The sequence below is a fragment of the Rhinoraja longicauda genome, chromosome 39, assembly GCF_053455715.1.
Source record: "Rhinoraja longicauda isolate Sanriku21f chromosome 39, sRhiLon1.1, whole genome shotgun sequence".
Taxonomy (NCBI): domain Eukaryota; kingdom Metazoa; phylum Chordata; class Chondrichthyes; order Rajiformes; family Arhynchobatidae; genus Rhinoraja; species Rhinoraja longicauda.
Window position 1 is genome coordinate 7,149,451 of NC_135991.1, and position 12,955 is coordinate 7,162,405.

Consider the following 12,955-nt stretch of genomic DNA (forward strand, 5'->3'; position numbering starts at 1 on the left):
TAGGTCCTGCAGGGGGGCGAGTGTAGTTCCCATGGTGCGTTCAGCCGAACGCACTACTCTCTGCAGGGCCATCCTGTCCTCGGCAGAGCTGTTCCCAAACCAGACTGTAATGTTGCCGGACAGGATGCTCTCTACAGCCCCAGAGTAGAAGCACTGAAGGATCCTTAGAGACACTCTGAATTTCCTCGATGCTGGTTCTCGACCCCAAACGTCATCCATTCCTTCTCTCCACAGATGCTGCCTGACCCGCTGAGTTACTCCAGCATTTTATAGTGCAGATGCTGGTTTTACAGTTTTCAAGTTCCAGTACCTTCTTCCCGATGGGAAGAGTGAGGAGAGCGTGGCCAGGGTGGGTGGGTCTTTGATGATGCTGGCAGCAACTCCTGTAGATGGTGGGGAGGTCAGTATCTGTGATGGAGTGGGCAGTGTTCACCACTTTCTGCAATGTCCTTCATTCCTGGGTGTTCACGTTGTGCAAGGCGGTTGGCAGCCGATTGTCCCTGTTGTGTAGGTGAATGGGAGAATCTTGGGGGCAGTAGGTAGAGAGAATGAAGCAGGTTAGGGTGCGATTAGTGAATCAACAAGTGGTTGGCTTGGACAGGGCCTGTTCCAGTTTTAGGTATAAAGGCGTGGAAAGAGGCCCTTCGGCCCACCGAGTCCATGCCGGCCATCGATCGTCTGTACACCAGTTCCGTGTTATTCCACTTTCGCATCCTACACACTAGAGGCAAGTCACAGAAGTTAATAATCTACAAACCCGCAATCTTTGGGCTTGTGGGTGAAACCGGAGCGCCCAGAGAAAACCCACACGGTCACGGGGAGAACATACAAACTCTGTACAGACAGCACCCGTGGTCAGGATCGTACCCAGGCGATTTAAGGCAGCAACTCTACCGCTGCACCATGGTTTAGATAGCATGCAAAACAAGTTGGGGAAGTCCAGAACCAGGGGTCACAGCTTAAGGATAAGGGGGAAGTCTTTTAGGACTGAGATGAGAAAACATTTCTTCACACAGAGAGTGGTGAGTCTGTGGAATTATCTGCCACGGAAGATAGTTGAGGCCAGTTCATTGGCTATATTTTAGAGGGAGTTAGATGTGGCCCTTGTGGCTAAAGGGATCAGGGGGTATGGAGAGAAGTCAAGTCAAGTCAAGTCAATTTATTTGTATAGCACATTTAAAAACAACCCACGTTGACCAAAGTGCTGCACATCTGACTAGGAAAAAAAAAAGAAACATACAGTGGCAGGCAGCCAAACACAACGGCGCGGCCATCTTGAACAAAATGTTAATTCAATCACCCACAGTCCAACAATAAAAGCACTAAACAGGCACCCAAATTACCCAACCCCAAAAACCCCCCAAAACACAGTCCAACAATAGAAGCATTAAATAGGCATTCAAATCACACACCCTAAAACCCCCAAAAACACAGTCCAACAATAAAAGCATCAAACAGGCACTCAAACCACCCAACCCCAAAAAAAAACACACAAAAAAGAAACATCCATCAAAGAAACATCCATCACAGTGAGTCTCCACCAGTCCTCTCTCTCCTCACTGTGATGGAAGGCCACAATGTCTTTCCCTTCTCCCGCTGTCCTCGCCCGCAGCCAGGTTGTTGTGGTTGCAGGCCGCACCGGACGGTCCACAGCGGGCCAAGCCCAAGGCGCGTCGCGTCGCGCAGGTACAGGTTACTGAGCTGGGTGATCAGCCATGATCATATTGAATGGCGGTGCGTACAGGCTCGAAGGGCCGAATGGCCTACTCCTGCACCTATTTTCTATGTTTCTATGTTTCTAAGGCTTTTCAATATTCCTCGGTACAGGTGGCAATCCTAAACCCAAATCTAAACCTTGATTGTCAGCACGGGTTAGGTGGGCCAAATGGCCTGTTACCGTGCAGGATGGCTCTGAGGGGCTTGTGAGCTGAGGGTGCAGTACTAGCAGGCACAGATTACAGTGAAAGGCTTGGCAACGCGGAACTCAGGTAGTCAGAAATGTCTTTACACGGAGGCAATTCTGCCGCTCGGCTGGCTGTAGATAAGTTGGTTATGAGTATGGTCACGCCCGAGTTTGATGGATTCTCAGACACCGCAGGATACAGGGATCAGGGAGGGAAGCGCTGGGTGGTATTGAATGGTGCGGCAAGCTTGAGAGAGCAGGCTGCCTGCTTCAGCTCCTGTTCCTTGTGAGACACGAATCAGCCGCGATCTGATGAAATGGTGGAACAAGCTGAGGGGTGAAAGACCTCCTCCTGTTCCCGTAATGCTTTCTCCTCGGAGCCGTCTCTTGCATTGCTCAGTGAGGAGGGAGCTGGTGCTCTGTGCACTGATGAATATTTCAGCGTTCCTGTTTGCAAAGGGCTTGCGTTTGTCAGAAGGTTGGCTCGGGGCAGTGAAGCGCTGGTAATGTTATGTTCTAAATCCCTCTGCAACAGCAGTCAGGCTGCAACAGTGCCATGAGTTGTGTGACACGATGCAGAAAGAGCCTTGCATCCAGCAAAGCTGCTCTGCTCGATCCGCTAAGGCCCACTGCAACTCACGGTTGCTAACCATTTTAACTCCCCTTCATTCCCATACTGACCTTGAAGGAGCTGGAAGCATTATCCCGGTTCACCTCCCTGACCAGCCCTTGCTCCTTCCGTTCAATATCTCCAGCGGCTTCCTCCTCATCGGTTCTCCAGGAGACCAGAGAGACTTTCCCCTGCAACCACAGGTGAAGCAACACCTGTCTAACTTCAAGTATACCTTGCTTTCCCTCTCTCTCTGTCCCTGCTCCACCCCAGTTCTCGGACTAGTTTCACTGTCCTCCTAATTAATTTTACTGACATTTGACTGATTGTATGCCTCGATGTCACCTTACCCAAAGCTAACAATGAACCATTCTACATTCCCTTGATCAGCATCTGCATCGATCTGTCGTTTTCACGCCTTACCCTTCCATATCTCTAATCTCCCTCTCCCCTGAATCTCAGTCTGAAGAAGGGTCTTGACCCGAAACGTCACCCATTCCTTCTCTCCAGAGATGCTGCCTGACCTGCTGAGTTACTCCAGCATTTTGTGTCTACCTTCGATGTAAACCAGCATCTGCAGTTATACCTCCTCCCTTGACTCCATCCAGGGACCCCGACAATCCTTTCAGGTAAAACAGAGATTCACACAGAGAGGGGGTGGTGGGGTGGGGCAGATAGGGGGAGTGTATACACTGGAATTTAGAAGGATGAGAGGAGATCTTATCGAAACGTATAAGTTTATTAGGGGGTTGGACTCGTTAGAGGCAGGAAACATGTTCCCAATGTTGGGGGAGTCCAGAACAAGGGGCCACAGTTTAAGAATAAGGGGTAGGCCATTTATAACTGAGATGAGGAGAAACTTTTTCAGTCAGAGAGTTGTGAATCTGTGGAATTCTCTGCCTCAGAAGGCAGTGGAGGCCAATTCTCTGAATGCATTCAAGAGAGAGCTAGATAGAGCTCTTAAGGATAGCAGAGTCAGGGGGTATGGGGAGAAGGCAGGAACGGGGTACTGATTGACAATGATCAGCCATGATCACATTGAATGGCGGTGCTGGCTCGAAGGGCCGAATGGCCTCCTCCTGCACCTATTGTCTATTGTGAGAGCAACTCTAACCTCATCCACTGCATCCGGTGTTGCCGATGTGGGTTCTGTACATCGGCGAGACCAAGCGTTAGACTCGACAACCGTGCCACTGAACACTTCCACTCCGCCGAGGCCTACGACATCTCCCAGTTGCCAAGCATTTCAACTCCCCTTCCCATCCCACACTGACCTCTGTCCTGGAACTCCTCCATTGCCAGAGTGAGGCCACACACAAACTGGAGGAGCAGCACCTCATCTTTAGTTTGGGTAGTAGCTACTAACCCAATGGTATAAACATTGTGTCTGAAGAAGGGTCTCGACCCGAAACGTCACCCATTCCTTCTCTCCACAGATGCTGCCTGGCCCTCTGAGTTACTCCAGCACTCTGTGAAACGTCACCTATCCATGTTCTCCACAGATGCGGCCTGACCCGCTGAGTTACTCCAGCACTCTGTGAAACGTCACCTATCCATGTTCTCCACAGATGCTGCCTGACCCGCTGAGTTACTCCAACACTCTGTGAAACGTCACCCATTCCTTCTCTCCACAGATGCTGCCTGACCCGCTGAGTTACTCCAGCACTCTGTAAAACGTCACCTATCCATGTTCTCCACAGATGCTGCCTGACCCGCTGAGTTACTCCAGCTTTTTGTGTATGTCTTTGGTATGAACATTGAGTTCTCCAATATTCAGTAATCTGGAACCCCCCCCCCCCCCCTATCTGCCCCCCTCTCCCCCTGCATATTTCTCCCCCTGCTAATTTCCGCCCACTGGCTCCACAACTATTCAATCCTGTCTCACACCTTCCTTTCTTATTTCTGGCTGTTGTTGCAACAAGCTGCCTATCAAGCACCCCCCCCCTCACCTGCATCCACCTATTACCTGCCGCTCCTTGTCCTGCCTCTCCCCTCTTCCAGCTTTCTTCTCCCCCCTACAATCAGTCCAAAGATTGGTCTTGACCCAAAATGTCACCTGTCCATGTTCTCCAGAGATGCTGCCTGATCTGCTGAGTTACTCCAGCACTTTGTGTCCTTTTGTGTATTAATCAGCATCTGCAGTTCTTTGTTTCGACATTTTGTCTGCTCTACTTCTGGTGATTTCTGTCAGTCCCAAGACATTGTGCTGGCAATGGACTGAGTGGCCTGTTTCTGTGCTGATTCTGTCAGGTGTTGCAACTAGGACTGATGTTGACGCTGTGCTTTTAATCTTTCCCACTGTGTTGGTGTGAATCTCGCTCCCCTGCTCTCCCTGTGCTGGTGAAGTTGTACATGTTGCCAGCTCTTGCTCATTTTCACGTTGCCTTTTCTCGGGGAGGTGCGGGTGGGCTTGGATCGGAGGGTGGAAGTGGTTCAGTAGCTGCAGAACTGTGATAAGTCAGGGTGTAAATGTAGTTTTGTTTCGTTTATTGTCACGTGTACCGAGGTACAGTGAAAAGCTTTTGTTGCGTTCTATCCAGCCAGCGGAAAGACAATATATGGTTACAATCGAGCCGTACGCAATGTGGATACATGATAAGGGGATAACATTTAGTGCAAGTCTCAAGAAGGGTCTCGACCCGAAACGTCACCCATTCCTTCTCTCCTGAGATGCTGCCTGACCTGCTGAGTTACTCCAGCATTTTGTGAATAAATACCTTCGATTTGTACCAGCATCTGCAGTTATTTTCGTATACTTTAGTGCAAGGTAAAGTCTGATCAAAGATAGTCTGAGTGTCTCCAATGAGGTAGAGAGGTAGTAGTTCAGGACTGCTCTCTCCAGTTGAGGTGGGATGGTTCAGTCGTCTGATAACAGCTGGGCCTCTGGTCCCCGGGGGACGGAGAATGGACAGATCTGAGAGGAGTTGAAGAAGTTGTTGCGGTGGAAGTAATTTAAAAGTGTGGAGAGTTTGTAATGTGTGATTGCAGATCCACTTCTGTGACTCGCACACAAGTAGTCGCCTCTGTACATGAGATGTTCATGAGCTCTCGCACTCGCACTGATGTCCCTCTTTTTTGTTGTTGTTCCCTCTCGCTCCAGGCTTGCAGTTGACACCGTGACGTTGGAGAACTTGCAGCTTCCTTCAAATCAGAGGCTCCAAACCACAACTCCCCCCACCTGCCCTCACTCTTCCCGCTCCTCCCCGCAGCCACCGTCTCCGCCATCCCGGCTGACCAACTTGCCTACAGTGGGTGTAATGTCACCCAGCTGATCGTGGGGAAGAATGACCGGGGATAAAAGAGCGTTGCTGCCTCTGCTGCTGCTGCCTCTGCTGCTGCTGCTGACCTTCTGCCAGCAATGCAACTCCATCAGGATCCCTCCTCAGTGTGAGTATTCTCCATGCTGCCTCGCCGTGGCTACAGTTCAGTTTATTGTCACGTGTACCGAGCGAGGTACAGTGAAAAGCTTTTTTGTCGCGTGCTATCCAGTCGGCTGAAAGACAATAGATGATTACAATCGACCCATTTACAGTGGTAACGGAATAACGTTTAGTGCAAGGTAAAGCCAGCAAAGTCCGATCAAGGATAGTCCGAGGGTCACCAAAGAGGTAGACAGTTGTTCATGACTGCTCTCTGGTTGTGGTAGGATGATTCAGTTCAGAATACGTGCTAGGTTTTTAGATTTAATTTTTCTCAAAGTATACTGATCTTACGCCTACAAAGGGGAGGTGATTTTCCACCAGGTGATTGCCTCTGTGTGCTGCAAAGTGTCATAATTTTACCAAATCTATCTTTTTAGCAGGTACTGAGCATGAACAGCCAGGGAAAAAACTGTCCCTGAATCTGGAGGTGTGCGTTTTCACACTTCTATACCTTTTGTGTTCAGCACGGACACTGTGGGCCGAAGGGCCTGTTCCTGTGCTGTTCCACTTGGGATAGAGTCATGGAGTCATACAGCATTGCAAGGTGACTCTAAATCTAAAAAAAAATCTAAATCTATGCATTTACCCAATCGATTCCTCCCATCATCTTGTACAGCTGTTTAGATCAGTTTACTATCACATGTACCGAGGTACAGTGAAAAGCTTTTGTGGCGTGCAATCCAGCCGGCGAAAGATTATACATGATCACAATCAAACCGTCCACTGTGTACAGATACAGGATAAAGGGAATAACGTTTAGTGCAAGGTAACGTCGAGTAAAGTCCGATTAAAGATAGTCCGAGGGTCTCTATATAACAGTATAACAGTATAACAGAACTTTCCTCATTCCCTCATTCTCCTGTGTGCTAATGAATAGTCCTCGTCTGCCTAACCTCTCCCTGCAGCCCAGGCTCTCGAGTCCTGGCAACATCCTCATAAATCTTCTCTGCACTCTCCCCATTCAGTGGGTGGTCTGGCTGTAAAGTACTTGGCCCCCACCACAAAGACGAGTCTCTCGTTTCCATCTGCTCCAGTCAAGAGAGGCCGTTCAGTCCTTCTACTCTGTGCTGGTAATTCGGTTCCTCCCCAGCACATCCTTCTGCACCCCCTCCCCATCTCCCCAACCCCTCCCTGTGTTATATTGATATAAACCCCCTCCGTCGTTGGCAGTGTGAGCCCCTAACCACTAATGCTGCTCTCTCACTGTCAACCTGTGTCTTATTAACAGGATGAATTCTGTAATAGCTCCTTAATTGACCAGATTTGTGTGAGACGCCAGATTGAAGAAGCAATTTGTGGAATCTGGCGGTTCAGTAATAGACTGAGAAGCGTGCGATTACTAACAGCTTGCTGCAGGCTGGATGTTGGTGAAACAGTCTTTGCCTCCTCACAAAGTGGGGGTGAGGACCTCACTCGTGCTGTCTCTCACGTCAGCCCAATCCCAGTAAACCCCCCCCTCCTGTTCGTTTCCCTGGAGCCCTCCCGGCCCCTACACCCCTCCCCATGTCTGTAATGTGAGGTATAAATGTGAGATTATCCACTTTGGCGGCAAGAACAGGAAAGCAGAGTATTACCTGAATGGTGACCGATTGGGAGAAGGGGAGATGCAACGTGACCTGGGTGTCATGGTGCACCAGTCATTGAAAGCAAGCGTGCAGGTGCAGCAGGCAGTGAAGAAAGCGAATGGTATGTTGGCATTCATAGCAAGAGGATTTGAGTTTAGGAGCAGGGAGGTTCTGCTGCAGTTGTACAGGGCCTTGGTGAGACCGCACCTGGAGTATTGTGTGCAGTTTTGGTCTCCTAACCTGAGGAAAGACGTTCTTGCCTTAGAGGGAGTACAGAGAAGGTTCACCAGATTGATCCCTGGGATGGCGGGACTTTCATATGAGGAAAGACTGGATAGACTGGGCTTGTACTCGCTGGAATTTAGAAGACTGAGGGAGGATCTTATAGAAACATATAAAATTCTTAAGGGGTTGGAGAGGCTAGATGCGGGAAGATTGTTCCCGATGTTGGGGAAGTCCAGAACCAGGGGTCACAGCTTAAGTATAAGGGGGAAGTCTTTTAGGACCGAGATGAGAAAACATTTCTTCACACAGAGAGTGGTGAGTCTGTGGAATTCTCTGCCACAGAAGGTAGTTATCATATCATATCATATATATACAGCCGGAAACAGGCCTTTTCGGCCCTCCAAGTCCGTGCCGCCCAGTGATCCCCGTACATTAACACTATCCTACACCCACTAGGGACAATTTTTTTACATTTACCCAGCCAATTAACCTACATACCTGTACGTCTTTGGAGTGTGGGAGGAAATCGAAGATCTCGGAGAAAACCCACGCAGGTCACGGGGAGAACGTACAAACTCCTTACAGTGCAGCACCCGTAGTCAGGATCGAACCTGGGTCTCCAGCGCTGCATTCGCTGTAAAGCAGCAACTCTACCGCTGCGCTACCGTGCAGCGGTATACACCGTGAGGCCAGTTCATTGGCTATATTTAAGAGGGAGTTAGATGTGGCCCTTTTTGCTAAAAGGATCAGGGGGTATGGAGAGAAGGAAGGTACGGGATACTGAGCTGGATGATCAGCCATGATCATATTGAATGGCGGTGCGTACAGGCTCGAAGGGCCGAATGGCCTACTCCTGCACCTATTTTCTATGTTTCTATGTTTTCTATGTTAACCCCCCCTCCTCCGGCCCCTACACCCCCCCCCCCTGTCTCTGTAACCCCCCCCTCCCCGGCCCCTACGCCACTCCCCGTCTCTGTAACCCCCTCCTGACCCCACACCCCTCCCCATCTCAGTAACCCTCTTCAGCCACAGCACTGCGTTGTGACCCCCACTGGCCTCTACACCCAGGCCACCTGTAATGACCGTGATCTCCATGAGTCCATGTTTGTGTGGAATAATAGTTGGTTCCAGCATCTTTTGGAATGCTTAAGAAAGTCGCAGTTGAAGGTCGGGTCGTGTGGGTTTCTTCCCGGTTTCCAGCTCCGGTTTCCGCCCACATCTCACTGGCCTCCCTCGGTTTACTAAGCCACTGTAAATCACCCCGCAGTGTGTAGTCCAACACTGGCTTTCCTGGGCTAATAAGCCACTGTAAATCACCACGCAGTGTACAGTCCAACACTGGCTTTCCTGGGTTAATAAGCCACTGTAAATCACCCCGCAGTGTACAGTCCAACACTGGCTTTCCTGGGTTAATAAGCCACTGTAAATCACCCCCGCAGTGTGCAGTCCAACAGTGGCGTGGGTTGATGGGGACGTGGGGAGAAAAGAAACAATGGGTTAATACAGGATCAATGTAAAAGGACGGTTGATAGTTGGCACGGACTCTGAGAGCCAAAGGGCCTGTTTCTGTGCGTCTTTCTATGTTTCTGACACACATTGTAACATCTTGAGAGATTTTGCAAAGGGGTGATGTACTAATTTTGTGATGAACTAACTCTCTGTGCTTTGCTTTCTTCCTTCTTGCTTGCATTGCATGGACCTGCAGACAAATTGCAAAAGAAATGTAAGTGGCTCCTGTTTTATTAACCCTGCCTGTTTGGGTGAGATAACATGTAGAAGCCAGGAACTGCAGATGTTGGTTTATGCCAAAGATAGACTCAAAGTGCTGGAGTAGCATCTCTGCCAGAGAAAAAGGCTGGCTGACATTTCGGGGCGGGACCCTTCAGATTCAAAATCAGAGATGAAATCATCGACGAGGCCCTCACATGTGTCTCCTCTGTGCCCCTTAGTTCAGCTCTCCCCCCCCCCCCCCCCCCCCCCCGACGAAACATGGACAGAGTTCCCCTGGTTTGCACCTTTCATCCCATCAGCTATCGTGTGAAGAAGGGCCTCAGAGGTCTTGATTCCCCTACTCGGGGTAGAAGACTCTACCCTATCTCCCTCATGATCTTGTACTCCTCTATAACATCACCCCTACTACACTGGAATTTAGAAGGATGAGAGGAGATCTTATCGAAACGTATAAGATTATTAAGGGGTTGGACACGTTAGAGGCAGGAAACATGTTCCCAATGTTGGGGGAGTCCAGAACCAGGGGCCACACAGTTTAAGAATAAGCGGTCGGCCATTTAGAACGGAGATGAGGGAAAAAAAATTCAGTCAGAGAGTTGTGAATCTGTGGAATTCTCTGCCTCAGAAGGCAGTGGAGGCCAATTCTCTGAATGCATTCAAGAGAGAGCTAGATAGAGCTCTTAAGGATAGCGGAGTCAGGGGGTATGGGGAGAAGGCAGGAACAGGGTACTGATTGAGAATGATCAGCCATGATCACATTGAATGGCGGTGCTGGCTCGAAGGGCTAAATGGCCTCCTCCTGCACCTATTGTCTATTGTCAACATCCTGTGCTCCAAGGAATAAAGTCCTAGCCTGCCCAACCTTCCCAAGCTCAGACCCTCGAGCCCTGACAACGTCCTCGTAAATCTTTCCAGCTAAAAGAGTTTATAAAGTACCAAGTCATAGCTTGCGTGTCAGGATGGGTTCCGCTCGCTCGCATGGGTCTGGGTACCTTGCACACTGTTCGTTCTGACCTGACCGGCCTGTTTCTTCCCTCTGGCAGTGCCTCAGCCTCCGATCATCACAGAGCAGACACTGGAGAACTACACCGTCTTCCCCACCGACGACATTGTGCTGAAGTGTGAAGCTACAGGGGAACCAATGCCCATGTGAGTACCACCAGTGGCAGTGGGGGCAGTGCCCACACCAGCATGGGCTGCCAGCCGCAGCACAGTGGGCAGCAAGGTGGCACAGTGGTAGAGTTGCTGCCTCAGTGGTAGAGTTGCTGCCTCAGTGGGTGGCAAGGTGGTGCAGTGGTATTGCTGCACAGTGGGTGGCAAGGTGGCACAGCGGTAGAGTTGCTGCCTCAGTGGGCAGCAAGGTGGTGCAGTGGTTGAGTTGCAGCACAGTGGGTGGCAAGGTGGCACAACGGTAGAGTTGCTGCCTCAGTGGGTGGCAAGGTGGTGCAGTGGTATTGCTGCACAGTGGGTGGCAAGGTGGCACAGCGGTAGAGTTGCTGCCTCACAGCGCCAGAGACACGGGTTCCATCCTGACTACGGGTACTGCCTGTACTGACGTTGTACCTTCTCCCTGTGACCATGTGAGTTTTCTCCGGGTGACCCGGTTTCCTCCCACACTCCAAAGTCGTGCAGGTTTGTAGATTAAGTGGCTTCTGTAAATTGTCCCTTGTGTGTAGGATAGTGCTAGTGTACGGGGTGATTGCTGGTTGGCGTGGACTTTGTGGGCCAAAGGGCCTGTTTCCGCGCTGTATCTCGAAAGTCTAAAGGGGCACTGTGCACACGGTTTGATTTAGTTTAGTTTAGAGATACAGCATGGAAGAGGACCTTCGGCCCACCGACTCCATACCAACCATCAATCACCTGCACACTGGTTGTATGTTCTCCCACTTTCACATCCACTCCCTGCACACTAGGGGCAATCTACACAAACCAATTATTCTACAAACATGTACGTGTTTGGGATGTGGGAGGAAACTGTATCACCCGGAGGAAACCCACACGGTCACTGGGAGAACGTACCAACCACACACACACAGACAGCATGGTCAGGATGGACCTGGGTCTGTGGTGCTGTGAGGCAGTGGCTCTACCAGCTGTGCCAGCCCAAGTGCCAGATCCATGGGGTCTCCGTGTGTCACGCACTCACTGGGATCGGCTCAGTCTTGCACTAAAAGAGAGACGACTGGTTAATCCCAAAGGCTTTCCAGTCGGTCACCTTGAGGAGCTGAGTGTATGAAGTCTGAACTAGATACTGAGGTTAAGTGCTGTTCATTTTCACCGAGCTGCCTGAGCATTTGCCTTGCAAAGCTGAAGAGGTCAAAGGCATAAATCATTGTGCCGGACCAGCCCTGCCACTGCACAGTGGAATGCTCCCCATCCTCAATCTATCAACACTTCTCTGCTCCCTCTTTCTGCTCATTAATGGCTCCATAAATGTGATGACATATACCCACTAATGCCGGACTGAGTCACTCTGCCGATATATTACAGGCATCTCGTCATGGCCACTGCATTAAAGTCATTCATGCGCTGCCCCATCAAATAACCAAGGCGCATCCACTTGAACTAATTCACTGCCTTTCCCTGAAATGGGGGCGATGCAAGGATCCTGGTTATCGGGCAGCTGCTCCAGCTTCTGAAGCTGATCTGGAGTCGGCACAGGGCCAGGCGTGAGCGTGTTCACTTGTCCACGCATTTGCACATCTCTGCTTTCCGATGGTTAAAATGGAACTAAGATATAGGTGATCAATGGTCGGCGTGGTTTCCATGCTGTGTTTCTAGAACTAAAACAAAACAATTTAACCTTTGGAGTCCAGGATTAATTCTGGTAACACAATGCTGCTCCTCATTGAAGTGCAGTCTCTTTTACTGTAAAGTGTGGGGCTTCAACAGCGAATGTGGCCTTTTGTATTACTCGTGGTAAAAACTCCACCACCTTCTGTTGATGTGAGCACCAGCGTTCCATTAACCTTTCTGATCATTGTCTGCCCCAACCTGTGACGTTTTAATGACTGCTCTGTGTGACCTCTGTGGACCGAGCGAGGGTGCATCCCAGCCTTCACAGAGTGCTCATCTGGTCACTTCAGGGTCCAAGTGATACATCTGTCCACCCTGAGATTCATTTGCTGCAGCCTTGCCCCATCCTCTTCAGCTATTGATCCATCCCATGTCTGGAAAGCAGCATTCTAAAGGGTCATCGATGTAAGGCAAGCAGGAGACATGGAGGGGGGGGGGAGAGAGGGAGATGGAATTAGCCAATGTGCCTGCTCCAAATCACTGCCCAGACCCCTGAGGTGAGGGAGAGAGAGGGAGAGGGAGGGGGAGGAGAGGGGGAGGGGGGAGGGGGAGAGGGGAGGGCGAGGAGGAGAGAGAGAGAGAGGGAATCAGCCAATGTGCCTGCTCCCAATCACTGCCCAGACCCCTGAGGTGAGGGGAGGGAAAGGGAGGGAGAGGGGGAGGGAGAGAGAGAGAGATAGAGGGAATCAGCCAAAGTCCTGCT

The 12,955-nt window shown here is 50.4% G+C and overlaps 1 long non-coding RNA gene across 2 annotated transcripts in view; it reads left to right on the top strand.

Moving 5' to 3' along the window:
* Nucleotides 1-10,605, top strand: part of LOC144611136 (uncharacterized) — a 111,402-nt gene extending 100,797 nt beyond the window's left edge. For both annotated transcript variants that reach the window (XR_013549485.1, XR_013549486.1), the window contains exons 2-4: nt 5,614-5,900; nt 9,431-9,448; nt 10,500-10,605. This is a non-coding gene — a long non-coding RNA (uncharacterized LOC144611136). The remainder of the gene's footprint in view (nt 1-5,613; nt 5,901-9,430; nt 9,449-10,499) is intronic.
* Nucleotides 10,606-12,955: the final 2,350 nt, after the last annotated feature.